The 14,605-nt window shown below is 46.3% G+C and overlaps 1 protein-coding gene and 1 long non-coding RNA gene across 6 annotated transcripts in view; one reads left to right on the top strand and one right to left on the bottom strand.

Annotated features, from left to right (window-relative positions):
- Positions 1-4,270, bottom strand: part of FAM20B (FAM20B glycosaminoglycan xylosylkinase) — a 49,251-nt gene extending 44,981 nt beyond the window's left edge. The window contains exon 1 of the mRNA XM_045547272.1: positions 4,115-4,270. The gene's annotated coding sequence lies outside the window, so the exon portion shown is untranslated. The remainder of the gene's footprint in view (positions 1-4,114) is intronic.
- On the top strand, positions 3,535-11,364 carry LOC123635261. Of its 5 annotated transcripts, none has more exons than XR_006734084.1 (3): positions 3,535-3,666; positions 5,635-5,857; positions 10,991-11,364. It is a non-coding gene; the product is annotated as an uncharacterized LOC123635261 (long non-coding RNA). The 5 variants fall into 5 exon arrangements; XR_006734086.1 differs by having other exon boundaries at positions 3,535-3,632; XR_006734082.1 differs by lacking the exon at positions 3,535-3,666 and adding an exon at positions 3,677-3,806.
- The last annotated feature ends 3,241 nt before the right edge of the window (positions 11,365-14,605 follow it).

Consider the following 14,605-nt stretch of genomic DNA (forward strand, 5'->3'; position numbering starts at 1 on the left):
CACCTTTCAAGGCCATTGCTATTGCCAACCTGGTTCGTGGTATTGGCTGGGACTGAGTAAAGACAAACTGGAAATGGTAACAGGAAGAATGGAGGTGGTCCAAGACACTGCCCAAGAATGATACAAGACAGAGCTGGAAGCAGATCTTCAAGTATTATTGGCAAAGCTTTCTGAAACAAGAACCAACACTAGTACATACTTCCATATTTTATTTTCTTTGTTCCACAGAAAGAACTACAAAAACATAAATGCACCTATACAGAGTGCTTTCACGATCTAAACCAAGGATAAGAAACAAGAAATAAAAAAGATCTTTGGGCAGCCAGAACAGTGCTTACAAAGTTTATACATTAATATTCAGAGAAGAGCTGGCAGGACATAACTAAGTTCATTTATTAATAGTTGTTTTATATTCACTTTCAGGAAGCAGAGTGATCTGGGTTCCCACTCCACAGATCAGAAGCTGCAAATTTCAAAGAAGGCAGCAGGGACACTAACAGTAGCACAAGTGCAGCTTTCCACCACTGAAAGAAGAGAGACTGACTACTAAATCTGACTGAAGCAGATTCAATAATTCAAATAGCAGAGGGTGCAAACAACCTACATTTTTCAATCACCTCAAAGTCTCACTCCATTATTGTCAGTAATGAATGCTAGTAATCATAACCTTGAGATAATTAAAAAAAGGTTAAACTATATTGTTTAAAAAGAAACAAAGTAAATTTTTCCACAAGAAGTATAGCTAAAATAAGAATCTTCACATATAATACCTTGTTTTCCAACATTAGATAAATGAGACGTTGCTACATACCTAAAAAGCAGAAAGTCAACCTGTGAGAGCACGGAATGATAATGATAGATTTCACTGCCTCACCCTGTATTTGCTTCTGTCCTCTTTACACACTCATAATTTCATATTCCTTGGCCTCCTTTTATAATATACCCAAATTAGCACCCTCTCCTCTAAAGGAGCTGCCACCTTGCCAGAAAGTGCACGCCTCAAACGCACACCAAAGCTCAATGTCTCTTTTCTGCATCAGCCTCCATTTCTTATCTCATACTGGGATGGCGGATGCACCCACAAGATTCTTTATGTCCAGAGATAGGCATTTCTTCTTTGTTATTGGTAAGACCAAGTCGGAGGTGAGATCTTTGCATTATGTTCTCTTCTAGGCAGCTGTAGCAGTCATGTTGACATTGTAAGTTGGTCAGAAGCTGGTTTCAATAGCCAAAGTAAGGCCTTTTGTTCTGCACCCCAGACCCATGTTAACGAATTCATTAGTCTTTGGAGATTACAGAAGCAGCTAAAGGATGGAAAAGAGGGGGAGATATAGGTGTGGAAGGAGGAGCTGCTGGAGAAGCACTTCAGGGAGGCATAACACCCCTCTCCTATCCACAATATAAAGGACAGGAAGGACAGTCAGGGTCAATGCTATTGGCATGGCTATTACTAGAAGCCCTAAGTTTCTCTATTGATGCAAAAACATTGGCTACCAATCCACCTGCTCAGTTAGCCTACCCAGAACAGGCTGCAGAAGCTGCACCTGACCAGAGCCTGCACAGGCTGCTCCCAGGCTACAGGTGGCTAGAATACCATACAATCACAGAATCGAAATCGCTAGAGAGCTCCAGCAAATAACTCACCTCAACAGCTTATTTTCAACAAGAATATGAAACACATTTTCTTGGCTTTTTTTCTCTTTTGACAAAAACAGGAACTAAACAATTCAGTATATACACTAGAATATTTCCCCTTCCCTTATACTGTTTTCCATTTATTCATTCAACTGACAAATATTTCCTGCCCATCTACTATGTACTAAGTACTGTTAGGTGCAGAGTGAAAAGTACCCCAATTATCATAATTATTACAACAAACTGTAGGGCATCATTGTAACTGTGCTCCACACCCCAATTCACAAAACCACCTGGCGCTTAGTCCCAGAATGACCTGACATTCAACAGACTGTCTCCTTTTTATGGTTTGCAACTGCAATCACAGAATACAAAAAGCAGCCTCCTGCTTCTGTTATGAGATTGTAGCAATCACCAAGACACAACCACTGTAGTTAGCTATTTTAAAGAGTTATTAATTCAAGAGCTGAAGTATCTGGCTTTAGGATTTACATCATTGAGATGACAGTTACACAAAGTGTAGGAAGGTGAAGTGTGCTCTGAACGTAAAGAAACCAAAGAAAATTTAGGTTCAGAGGAGAGGAAAAGCAGAAACTAAGGCTATGTGAAAGAGGTGGAATCTACAAATGAAAATTAAGACAATGCACTAAAAGTCAAGGAATTATCAACTTAACAAAATAAATGTATGATATAAAGGATTATGAAAAGTAAAGATGATAGAAACAGTGAGTTGTTTGCTCCCTAATCCAAAGTACCCAAAAAGAAAAGCAGGGCATGTTTTCAAGTTTTCATTCATTCACCAAAATATAGCTATTTTTCTACTACTCCTAGAGAAACAAATACAGCAAATTAATGTCATAGTTTCACCAGCCAGAGGAAGAAAGTTGTGAACTCCAAGATTTCCTTATCATCTTTTACCTCCTTCCGTATTTATCATTGCACTTTGTTGTGAGTGAGGCTGAGAGTCTGAATTACTTTTGTGTGCCCTTTCTCCTCCTTTGATAAGCAATTTCAAATGTGAAAGGCCCTCCTGTTGTCTGATTCCATTGTATGGTTCTAGGGGCCAAAGTCCAACACCCTCACAAACTTTAGAAAAGTTATTAATTTAATACAAAACATTAATTTAATTTTAAATCTACCTTATATTGGTTATGAGTCTGGGCAAATAATTTAGCAGCTTTAACACCTGTACCTCAGTTTCTTAAAGACATATGTCCTGATAAAAAATCATCTATGTGGAAATGCTCTAAGCTTAGCTCAAAAGTTCTGCATAAACTAAAGGAATGTTTGTCATATATAAGCACACAGGTCTTTAACTCAATTTTTAGAAATCAATCCCAGTGCAAGTTAGGCTAGAATTTAGGACACAAGGAGGATAGGCATGGTTAATAAATGGCAATCTTAACTTTACCAGATTACAGATTTATAAAGTCCAAGAACTTAAAAGCTAAAAGACCCCACATTCCTACTTCCCTTCCAAGGTGACAAAGTAAACCTCCACAGGGAAACTGGCTGGGTGTGGATACTAATACTTGGCTCTAGACCCAAGCTGCAGCATCAAGCATCTCTCATTTTCCCAGATTATGCACTCCTTACCCATCCCAATGGTGACATGGCCTTTAAAAGGGCTAATAATTCCATAATGATGAACCATGCCCTATCCCCACCACTTTCCCTCCAATCCATTCTTCTACCCCTTCTCTTCCTATCCATAGGACTAGCACGTAACAGAAGCCTGATTGGAATGAATCTCTTATCAGACCCCAGAATCGAGGACGCAGCTTGACAACTGTTCACATTCATCACTAATGGCAACGTTTCGGTTAGCTCTTAATCACCGGGCCATCACACCCGGAAATGAAATCTCAAGCGCAACCCACTTTGGACTACCATATTTCCTTAAGTTGTGCCCCACGGAAAGCGCCTGGCGCACGACCCCGAAGAGACCGCGGGCCCGGGTGGTACGGCTGCCACCGCCTCCCGCCTTCGGCCTGCAGGTCACTCGCGCTTCCCGGCCACCAGGCGGGCGCGGTAGGGACCCGGCGCGCGCGCTCTTCCCTGGGCCCCCGCAACCGGCGCTCGGCGGGACGTAGGGTGGCACCTGGGCCAGTCGCCTCTGGGGATCGCGCACGGGGACCACAGAGAGTCACTAGGACCCCGGGTGGCCCCAGGTAAGGCCCGCGCCTCAGGTGGGCCGGGGAGGCGGCAGCTGAGGCCGCGTGTCCCTGCGTGCGGTAGCGGCCCGCACGCAGGGACACGCGGCCCAGGCCGGTCTCCGAAGCAGCCAGGAGCCCTCGCCCGGGACCCGCTCGCGGCCGCTGGCGGACCGCTCAGGTCACCGGTGCCCAGCCCCTCAGGGAGGTGCCCCGCCCCGGCGCGCGCCACGCACCGCGCCCCGCCCGCATGCCGGTCCGCATTTTCCCGCCCGCCGCGCCGGGGGCGGGGGTCGCGCGCCCTCCCCCGCCCCCGCGCAGCTCACCTGTCGGGCCCTAGGCTCGCTCCATGGCCGCCCGCACGGTGCGGTGCGGCGCGGCCCCGGCCGCCCCCGCCACCTCCGGGGAGGGGCAGCCCCACGCTGCGCTCACCGCCCCCAACCGCCGCCGCCACTGCGGCTCCCGCCCATCCCCGGCCCGGCCATTCCCTGGCCACCTCTACCCGCGCAGCGCCGGCAGTCCCACACCCACCCCCGCCTCCGCGCCCCCGGCTGTTGGTACCGTCCCAGCGTAACGCCTTCCCCGTGACCAATCCGACGGCTCGCTCGGCGAGGCCCCGCCCCCGTCCTCCGGTAGGCGGCGCTCCCGGCCCCACTCCGGACGGCCCCGGGTCCTTTCCGTCCGGGGCCCGCCCTGCTTAACCCTATCGGTTCCGGCTCTTGTCTCTACCCTTGGCTGCCGCGCCGCCCCGTCCGCCCGGCTTACATAAACCGGCCTCTCATTTCTGTCTTGCCTTTGCTTTTTCCTTCTTGCTTCCAGTCCCTGCAACCGGAATGGAGAGTTGCGGTCCCCTAGGTCAAGTTGTGTTTGTGAGAAGTATTTTACCTCCTCCTTTCGCGCTTTTAATTTGCCTTGACCCCTTCTTGGGGGTTCTGCCTGTCTAAATGTATCCGCCTTGCCCCAAAGAGGCCAACCTTCCTCCGCTGAGCGCAGGTGGCTCTTCTTCGGAGCAGAGCAGAGCTCCCCGCTGTACACCTTTAATAGCATTTAACAAAATTGTGATTCATTCACTGTAATATTAGTGAGTTGTTTTACATCCGTCTCTTGCAATAGACCATAAGCCCCAAGAGGGCAGGTCCGTTGCATCTGGGTCTCCAATGCCAGGCTCCAGTGCGCCCAGTAGGCTCCTGATAAATGGTTTGAATGAAAAATGCTCCCTCCTCTTATGTTGTTTGTTTTCCGCTGAATTTATACAGAGCATCCGCTGTATCCATTCATTTATTCACCGTAAACTAAGCTTGGACACAGCGTGCCTGACCCTGAAATACAAAGCTTGTTGCTCCCTGAGATAAGATGTGTAACGGGGGAAAGATTGAGCTGACACTTTTTTCAGGCTATACAGTTCCTTTAAGCAGCAAACTAGTGGTAAGAACTCTTCTTTACTGGCTGTATGATACTGGCTGTGCCACTTAACATCTCTGATTGGTTTCCTTCTCAGGAAAATAGTACCTGCTTCACAGGATTGTTGTGAGGATTAAATTAGGAAATGTGTGGGAAAAGTATTTGAAAATTATTGCATAAGGTTATTATTCATGTGTGTTTATTGAGCACTTACTATCAGGAGATCCTGGAGAAATAGTTGGGCTTGATACTTATCCCAGATAGTGTAGTTAGGGAGGCAGCATCAATCCCTGCAAAGAGTGTGCAGCCAAATGCAGAAAGTGTTGATCACCGTTTACTGAATGTAGTTGAAAAGGTGTGAGGTTCATTTTCTGACCACGGAAAACATAATTCCTGGGAAAATGAGCTGGATGTTAATGAGAATCTAACTTATTTCTCTACACAGGAACATCAGTCTGCCTGCAGTGAGCTAATCTCCCTGAACCTTGTTCACGACATCAGGAGATCATAAAGCAAAAGGGTAAATCAACAGTTCCTCTAAGACACTTTACCCAGAAGGATTCTCCTTTCTTGCCTGTGACTGTGACAAGGACAGCGAGGGCGAACACTCCAACTGTCACTGCTGTCGCAAAAGCCAGCTTACCCTGCAGCCTCAGCTTCCTGGATAGGTGATCTCTTTTGTCTCTATGGACTTTCAGTGTGTGGGGGGTGGATTTCATGCCTCTCTAAGCAACCCAGTCCAGTGCATAATTTCATAGCCATTTACATGCTGCAGGATAGACACAGTTCCTCCTCTTCTGTCCTCAGAGAAGGTGAGCCATGGGTCCCTGGCCTCTATGTCAAGAGCTTTTAGACAGCAAAATTGTTTTGTCCCCCAGCTTTCCCTTCACCAGGCCACATTATCCAGGCTCTTTGTGAATGTATGCACAGCACCAGCCCTGTGCCTGACACTCCATGACGTCAGTTTCTGCCCCTACTCCTGTAATGGGTTATTTCCCAACCAATCAACAGTCAATATATTCTAAGTATTGTGAGAGATGCAATCATTTAAGAAGGGAGCTTACATGACTAGCACACAGGAAGCAGCTGCAAGCAGTAGGAACACTTAAATTATGCAGCACAGACTCTGTGATCACTGAAAGAATCAGAGTCCTGGAAAATAGTATGGGCTGGTATTAGGGTGTGTAAAATCTGAGTGAGAGAAGAGAGGAACAATATGAGCCAAAGTTAGGCAGTGCTGTGTGAACTTGTAACAGACATCCTCAGCAGATAATGCATGACAGGAGAATTGCTCATTCATTCATTCATTCATTCATACATTTCATGAATGTCTACCGAGTGCCAGGTGCTGAGCTAGACCCAGGCCATGCAGAGATGAAGAAAGCCTGGTCCCCATTCTTGAAAAGCTGACAGAAGCCCCCATCAGGAATGTCTGAGCATTTTGTTGAGACTCCTGTGGTGCTCCTTTCACCATGCATTGGGGTTCTAGGTGTCTTTGTTTAATCTCTTTGCCTCTTTCTTCCCAGTCCCCAAACTGCAAGGCTCTTAAAGACACAGACTGTGGCTTTATTTCATCTTTACTTCTCACTTGTGGAGAGCCTCATGCAAAGTACCTCCTCCACACTGATGTGTTGAAGCTCACTGGGTTGAAGCCAGAGCAGGAATTCGACTGTCCCCCTCCAGCAAAGGGTGGAGGACATTGTCCATAGAGGAGTCTTGGCTATTAGCCCCAGTGTGGAACTGCACCAGAGACTTGTCCATGGCCTGCAGAATGCAGCGGGAGTTTCTCTGCTTGGCATTTACAGTCCCAGTCCACTTTTCCAGGCCCATTTCTGCTGATTCTCTTGTCCTCCACCCTTAAAGACTCACTTGCTCTCCTTTTCCTGCCCCCACTGTGTGATCACAGTGATTCTTCCTCTGGGACTCCCACTTCACCCTCACCTGTAAAAATGTTGTATATCTCTCGAAGCCACTTGTTCTTAAAGACTTTCATGGCCTTTCTGATGGTACGTGCTTTCCTCAGCTTCTGAGACCCAGTACTTTATTTGTACCTTGCTTATGGTTTGGTTTGTATTGAAGTCTTTGGGGATCTGTCTAACCCCATTCCCCTGGATTATGAAGCCTTCGACACCAAGGACAGTGTTGTATTGACATCTTTGCCTTCTGTAGTGCAAACACTGTGCATGGTCTGTGGTAGACATGCAATGCTTGAAAGAGGAGTTTGAGGAGAACAGGTCCTGCAGAGGTGAGGAATTGAGCCCTGGATGCTTATTTCTTCATCATTATAAGCATTTTCCTTAAACTGTTTCAGAACTTCCCAGTCTCTGCCAATTTGTCAAGCCCCAGGACTCCAATAACAGTCCAACAATCCCAAGGTGTCTGTGTACATGAAGGCAAAACACACACACACACACACACACACACACACAGTTTCTTTTAACCCAGGTAATACACTCACAATGAGGGATCCCCCTGAAACTAATTAAGTTAATTCTACATCGAGCAAGTTGAGAGGAGCCCCAGGAAAGCTCATGCTGTTCCAAGGTGCTAGGAGTCTGGGGAGAGGGTGGCAGGGCAAGCTGATAAGTGAGGGAGCACAGGCATTTCTTAGGTCCCCACCAGCAGCATGTGCACTGCCTCAGCTGTCTGCTGCTTCTGCGTTTCTTTCCCAACAAGGCAAACCCCTTTCTTTCATTTTGCCCCCAGCTCTGTGGAGCTACTCCCAGCCTTCTTGGTTACAGCAATGGACCGTCCACTCTACCCCTCCTGTGGCACCTCTGTCAATGCCATCTGAGCAAACCATGCACGTCCCAGGGCCAGCATGGTACACCACGTACACTCACAGGCACACCCAGCTTCTCTGCTGAGATGTTCAGGCTGTGTATTCTGAAAGTGGTGAACATCAGTTCTTTTTTCACCCTAGTAATATTTTTTAAAAGAAAAGCTTTATTGAGATATAACTTATATACCATAAAACTTGCTTGTTTAAAGTGTACAATGCAGTACCTTTTAGTATATTTACAGAGGTGAACACCCATTCCCATAATCTAATTTTGGAACATTTTTATCACCACAAAAAGTAATATGGGCTATTTTCTCTTTTATTCTGGAAATACATTTATCTATTTAGTTTTGTTTTTAAAATATGCGCATTAAAAGCAAAAAGAAAACTACGTGAATGGGAAAGTTAGACACCTAGAGGTAAGAAATGCAGAGGCGTCGTGTCTCAGAACTGTACTTCACTGAACTGCCATGCATGGCTACAGCAACTTGTCCAGCCACTCTAAAAGGGACACTTTGCTGTGGTATATATTCCAGTAAATGTCCAGGGCCACATCTTTGATGTGTTCCAGTTTGTTGTGGCTTTCTCAGTGGGTTGGGCAGAGACAATATTGCAAATTCCAGATTGCTAATTTCCACAATAATTTTTAATATGCCTAGGATGGTACCACAGGCATGTGAATATTTACTATACCTTTTTTGTTTTTTTGGTGTGATGGAAGCTCTTTAATTTTCACTAACTCAATTTAATGCATGAAGTCATTGCATTAATTACTACGTGAAGTAATTGTGGCCATATGGAAGTTCTCGGTTCCTCGGACTTCTTTGTTTGAGACCCTAACCAGAAAGCCAGGAAGCGTCCACCGCCCATAGGTAATGTGGTAAGGAGTTCAGCAGAAGCTCTCTGAGCTTCTTTCCTGGCTGACCCAGGGATGTGCTAGGGCTGTAATTCTCACCCTGGCTGCACAGGAGCTTTTTAAATATCTCAGTGCCTGCCCCCATCCTCAAATATTTGAAGTTAAGTGTCTTGGCGTGTGGTCCTAGCACAAGGGTATTTTTTAATAGCTTCCAATTTATTCTATTTTGCAACCAAGGCTGAGAACCACTCTCCTACTAAGCAAGGATCACATTCATAGGTTGAATCATATGAAATTGCCATCTTTCTAGGGCAAAATCAATTGAACATTGGCAGTTTCGTATGGTTCAATGTAATATACAGGCAACTGATTTTCGTTTTCAGGGGTTAGGTGGATTGGTCTTTCAGAAGACCTTCCTCAGGAAACCACTCATTTCTGTCCATACTCCCCTCCTGCAGTGAGTGAAGGTGAGAAAGATGTGACAGGGAAGGAAACCCTGTTGGTAAAGATGCTATCCCTTGGTGGACAAGACCCCCTACATCTTTCTTCCCAGTGGGGCTTAAACATTCAGAAGCCTGTGGCTGCCAGGCATGAAAGGAAATGAGCAAAGCAGGCCAAGGGTGAGACAACCAGAAGTGTTGAGGGACCATGACAAATCAGAGACCTGCCCCTCCTTCAAAGGCATTTATGTTTATATATGTATGTGTGTGTGTATGTATATATGTGTATATATATGCATATGTACATATATGTACATATCTCTCTCACATACATATACACAGAGCAGGCAAAATAAAAGATATCTAAGGGTTGAAATCTAGTCTTCAGTCCTGCAGTTTGTGAATCTGTCCTAGAAGGCAAATGTTTGTGGAATAGGAAGGTGGCCCAGAACAGAGGAAGACAAGGAGCCCAACACAGTGAGACTATAAGCCCAGGGAGAAAGGAGCCAATACTTCACTGCCATGCCTGGTGCACCTCTGGGGACCCTGTGGGAGAGAAGGGGGAGATATGACATTTCTCCGGCAAGGGAGGTCCATCAGGCAAGGAAGTGCAGGGACCATGCAGGGAGTGTGCAAGGGTTTTCAGAGAGGTTGGCAAAGTCCCGGTGGAAATGGTAATGCCGGGCTGGTATTTTCTCCATGGCAATGCATGAAAAAACGGGAAGAAAGAAAAACAGGGGCCAAGACAGCCCCAAACCTGTTTCTCCTCTGTATTCTGGTTCTTATTTATTTTGACCACCGCTCACTCTAACCAGAAACTCCAGTTGTCGTAAGACTTATCTTCCTCACTTCCACCTCTGATCAGCACCAACTTCTGCCAACTTTGGCTCCTAAGGACGCCTCCCTCCAGCTCCTTCCCTGCATCACCACTGTTCCTGTTCAGGCTCCATTTTCTCCCTCCTGGGTTATGGCCATGGTTAAGTTTATGTGTCAACCTGTCTGGGCCACCGAATGCCCAGATACATGGTTAAATATTATTTCTGGGTATATCTGTGAGGGTGTTTCTGGAAGCGATTAGCATTTGAATTGGTGGATGAGTAAAGCATATGTCCCTCCCCAGTGTGGGTGGGCCTCGTCTAATCTGTTGAGGGTGTGAATAGAACAAAAAGGTAGAGGAAGGTTGAATCTGCTCTCTGCCTGCCTGCTCTAACTGAGACATCGCTCTCCTGTTCTTGGTGTTCCTGGTTCTCAGGCCTTCTGATCCAGACTGGAATCTATGCCCTCAGCTTTCTGGCTCTTGGGTCATTGAACTATACCAGCAGCTTTCCTAGGTCTCCAGCTTGCAGACAGCAGATTGTGGGACTTCTCAGCCTTCCTATTTGCACAAGCCAATACCTCCTAATGAGTCTCCTTCTAGAGATATATATAGATATTAATAGACATATCCTATTGGTTCTGTTTCTCTGTAGAACCCTATTACAGATTTAGTGCTGTGGACTGAATGTTTGTATCCTCCACAAACTCATAACTTAACGATATATTATGAATAACCTTCCACATTACTACATATCCTTTTACTACAACATTTTCTTAAATTACTAAAACATCTTAAAAGATGTTTGGTATTCTATGCTGAGGATATACTGAAATTTATTTAGCCAGTTCCTTTTGTTAGACATTTAGGCTGTTTGCATTTGTTTGCTATTAAGGATTTTTTTTAAAGGTCACAGGTAGACCTGCATAACAGAGATGGAGGTGTTCTCCCAGGACCCAGACAGACATCACGCAGAGGCAGCTCGTCATGTATCCAGCACAGTTACACTCCACGGGCTTCTGGAGAATCCGTGAGCAACTGGAATTATCCTCTTTGATGACCCATCCAGCTGTCAAGGGCAGAACACCCTAATGGCCTTCTCAGCCGGCTGCCTACTAACCAGCAGCTTACCCAAGAAAAGGCAATGCTTATTATTTTCAACTCATCTACAGTTTTTCATTTACTCCTTTCTCCTGTTTTTTGCACTTTACTCCTAATTTTGCCTCTGATATATGAAATCTCTTATTGATTTCCCTTTTATACAAGTAAATAGTAACAATTAACTTTATGTCTTTGAATTAGTCTTCGACAGTATTACATATGTTTCTGTGCTCATTCTCATAGATGGGTGAGCGTGTCCAGGATCATCTTCTGTGGATATATAAGGCACTAACTTCTGGTGGGTGCTGTGTGGCTGTCTTGTCCTATCTGACTCCAGCACACAATGTGATGGAAGGCAGCTTTCAGCGACACAGGTTATAAAGTGCACCAAAGAATGACATAATGACAGAAATAAATGTAGAATGTTCAATGGAAAGCTAAGTACTGAATAAACTTACAAAGAAAATGAAAATAATTTTGACCCTTCAAGTCTTTACCTTCCTCCATACACAAATATAGGCTGGCAATTCACAAGTAAATGCAAGGTTTTCAACATGCAACAGTTTGTAGCAATGGAAAAAAAAGTCAAAAGTAAAACATTTCATATAGTGCTTTCCCTTGTCCTTTTTAAAGCTCAAAAGAGGCTCAAGCAACAACATTCTCCTTCTGAGTTGAAACCCACAGGGGCTGCGGCTGCCCTGGGACAGTGGTCCTTTTATGAGCTGTGAGTGAAGACTGGGCTCATTCAGAGGACTCGCTGGGCAGTTAGAACACACCCTTTCTGGGCTGCTGCTTGCCAGTCTGTAGCTTAGGGTGGGCCTTGAGGGGATCCTTGACCTCCAGAGGGCAATAAGGGGTCTGCTTTTGAACCGGCCTTCCTGGATGGGATGCACACTGAGGTGGAAGCTTTAATGTCAAGTATGAACTGTTGCTCTTGGTAGACTTTCAACCTGCATTTCCTGAGCTGCTGCCACGTGCTGGGCCTGGGGATGGTATAGGACACCATGCTGGCCTGTGGGGGATCCCAGTCTAGCAGGGAGGTAGACACGTAGACCCAGAACCACAATACAGTCTTTTCATGCCACTCACTTATATAACAAACACCCACTGGTCAGCTATTTGTGCCGGCTCCACAATTTCAGTCGAGGAAGGGTTTAGGAGAGCCCATCTGGTTGGTAGGGGGTAGCTGAGGAACTAGATGGAGGCAGTTTTTCTTAGATTGTACACTGCAGACTATAAATATAGCAAAGTTTTCCAAAGATGCTTTTATTCATGTACATAAGATTGAGAAAATGTCAGTTTTCCCTGTCATTACATATTTTGCTACATTTAAAAATGTTTTTTCTTATTATGATTTGGGGTGGTAGGGAAGGCACTGATAGTCTGTAGGAGGCAACTAAATCCTCCCCAAAGCACCCCTTGGGCTGCCTCTAGCCAGGCCCCACGTCAGGCCCAAAGGATGGCATCTGCCACTGTCCTTACTGCAGAGGGGTTCACCATGCAGCAGGGCAGTCGCAGGCAAGGACAAAATGCAGCACAGTGTTAACAGGTGCCACCCGGAATCTGTTTAAGGGCTCATTCATTCAGTGCTTGTTGAAGACAGCCACAGTGCTCGGCCCAAGGGTGCTTGTTCTCTGAACTCACAGGGCAGTGAGATCCTAGGAGCCGGGTTGCCTGATACAACCTGGGATGCCCAGTTAAATTTGAATTTCAGATAAACAAAGAGCAATTGTTTGGTATACATATGCCCCATGCAATATTTTTATCTGCTAAGTCTGGCAAGCCTACCTAGGAGAGACCACAAAGAATGCAAAGTGCTCAGGACCACAGAGGGAGGGGACCTCCTTCAGGTCTCTGTAAGTGGAATCCCCTCAGAGGCCTCCAGGGCTTCTTAGTGCTCTTTAGCCCTTTGCCTTAGTTGCTCTGAAATCACATTATGCTCTTACATGATTATTATCAGTCTAGCCAGGGGGAATGTATGCTCCCCTAGGGCAGGGTCCGTGTCTGTCCTATTCACTGTCATTCCCAGCACGTAGGTACCCTATTTGTTGAATAAATGAATGTTCCTAGGGCAGATGGAAGGAGGGTGTGGTGGTCAGGGAAGGTTTCACAGAGGAGGTGACATTGGAGTAGGATCTTACAGAAAATTAGGGGTTTACTAGGTAAACAGAAGGGTGGGAAGGATACTCCAGGCAGAGGAACTAGTTTGAGCAGAGACAGGGAGGAGTGGAAGAGCAGCTGGCCAGGTTTTACAGGAATGCCCGCCCAGGTGAGGGGAGCCAAGGGAGGTTTTTGGAGGAGGGGGAATTGAAGAAGTGTGAGGATACAGCAGAGAGGGTGGCCTGGAAGGCGATCTCAGCCTGGCAATGGTCCAGGCAAGAAAGGCTGAGGGTCTGAACCAGGCAGGGACAGTACAGGTGGAGAGGAGATCATTTGTGGGTATTTAGAAGAAAGAATCTATAGGACTCGAATGCACAAAGTGCTGTCATAGAAGCCAAGGTAACAGATTCTGCCTCCGTTGGGGGAGAGAGGGTGACATTTCAGCAGGGTCTGAACACTCCAGGAGGGCGGGGCAAAGCCTTGGGTTGGGAGGAAGGAGTTCTGTTAATAAGAGAGCAAGCAACACGTGCACATGGGTGGAAGTGCAACGGGACATGGCCTTGTAGGGGAGTGGTGAGCATAGTGCTGTATGGCCCTATCCCAGAATCCCCTCCACGTGAATGGATAAGCTCACGCCTGCCCCGCCAGCTGGGAGGAGCCCCGGGTTATGGGTAAGATGGATATCATGGGTGCTAAGTTCCCCTCTATACCCCTACAGGGTCTCTGTGTTGGCTGTAACCTCAGAAAGCACATTCTTCCTTGAGGAGTCGGAGGGGGGGACAGCTCCAGCTGCTTCTGAGTGCTAAGGCCCAAGAGCTAAAAAGCAAACACACAGGGATGGACGGTGAGCTAACGCTGTTTCACAGGACAGTGGTCGTTCCAAAGGCACATGAACAGTAGCACGAGAAATTAAGCTCATAAACATCTGCTTGGAGCCAGGCCCTGCCCTCATCCTTGGAGGCCTCCACCATCTGCCCTTTCACAGAGGAGTGAGGGCTGGAGCCTGTGAGGAGGGGACAGTTTTGTTTTGGGTTGTATGTGGTGGTTGTTTTTTTGAGGGGGGAGGGGTTGTTTTATTTAAACAAATTTATTTGCATATAGTAAAATTGACCTTTTTGTGTACAGTGTACACATTTTTATGTACAGATTCTTGTAAGCACCACCTCGGGCAGGAGACAGAACAATTCTAGTGCCCTGACAAGTCCTTCCATGCTGCCCAGACCTCCCCATCCCTAACTCTGGCAACTATTGATCTGTTTTCTGTTCCTATATTTTTGTCTTCTCCAGAATGTCATAAAAATGGAATCATATAGTATGTAACTC

Source organism: Lemur catta, chromosome 3 (genome assembly GCF_020740605.2).
Source record: "Lemur catta isolate mLemCat1 chromosome 3, mLemCat1.pri, whole genome shotgun sequence".
In the NCBI taxonomy this organism is placed as follows: domain Eukaryota; kingdom Metazoa; phylum Chordata; class Mammalia; order Primates; family Lemuridae; genus Lemur; species Lemur catta.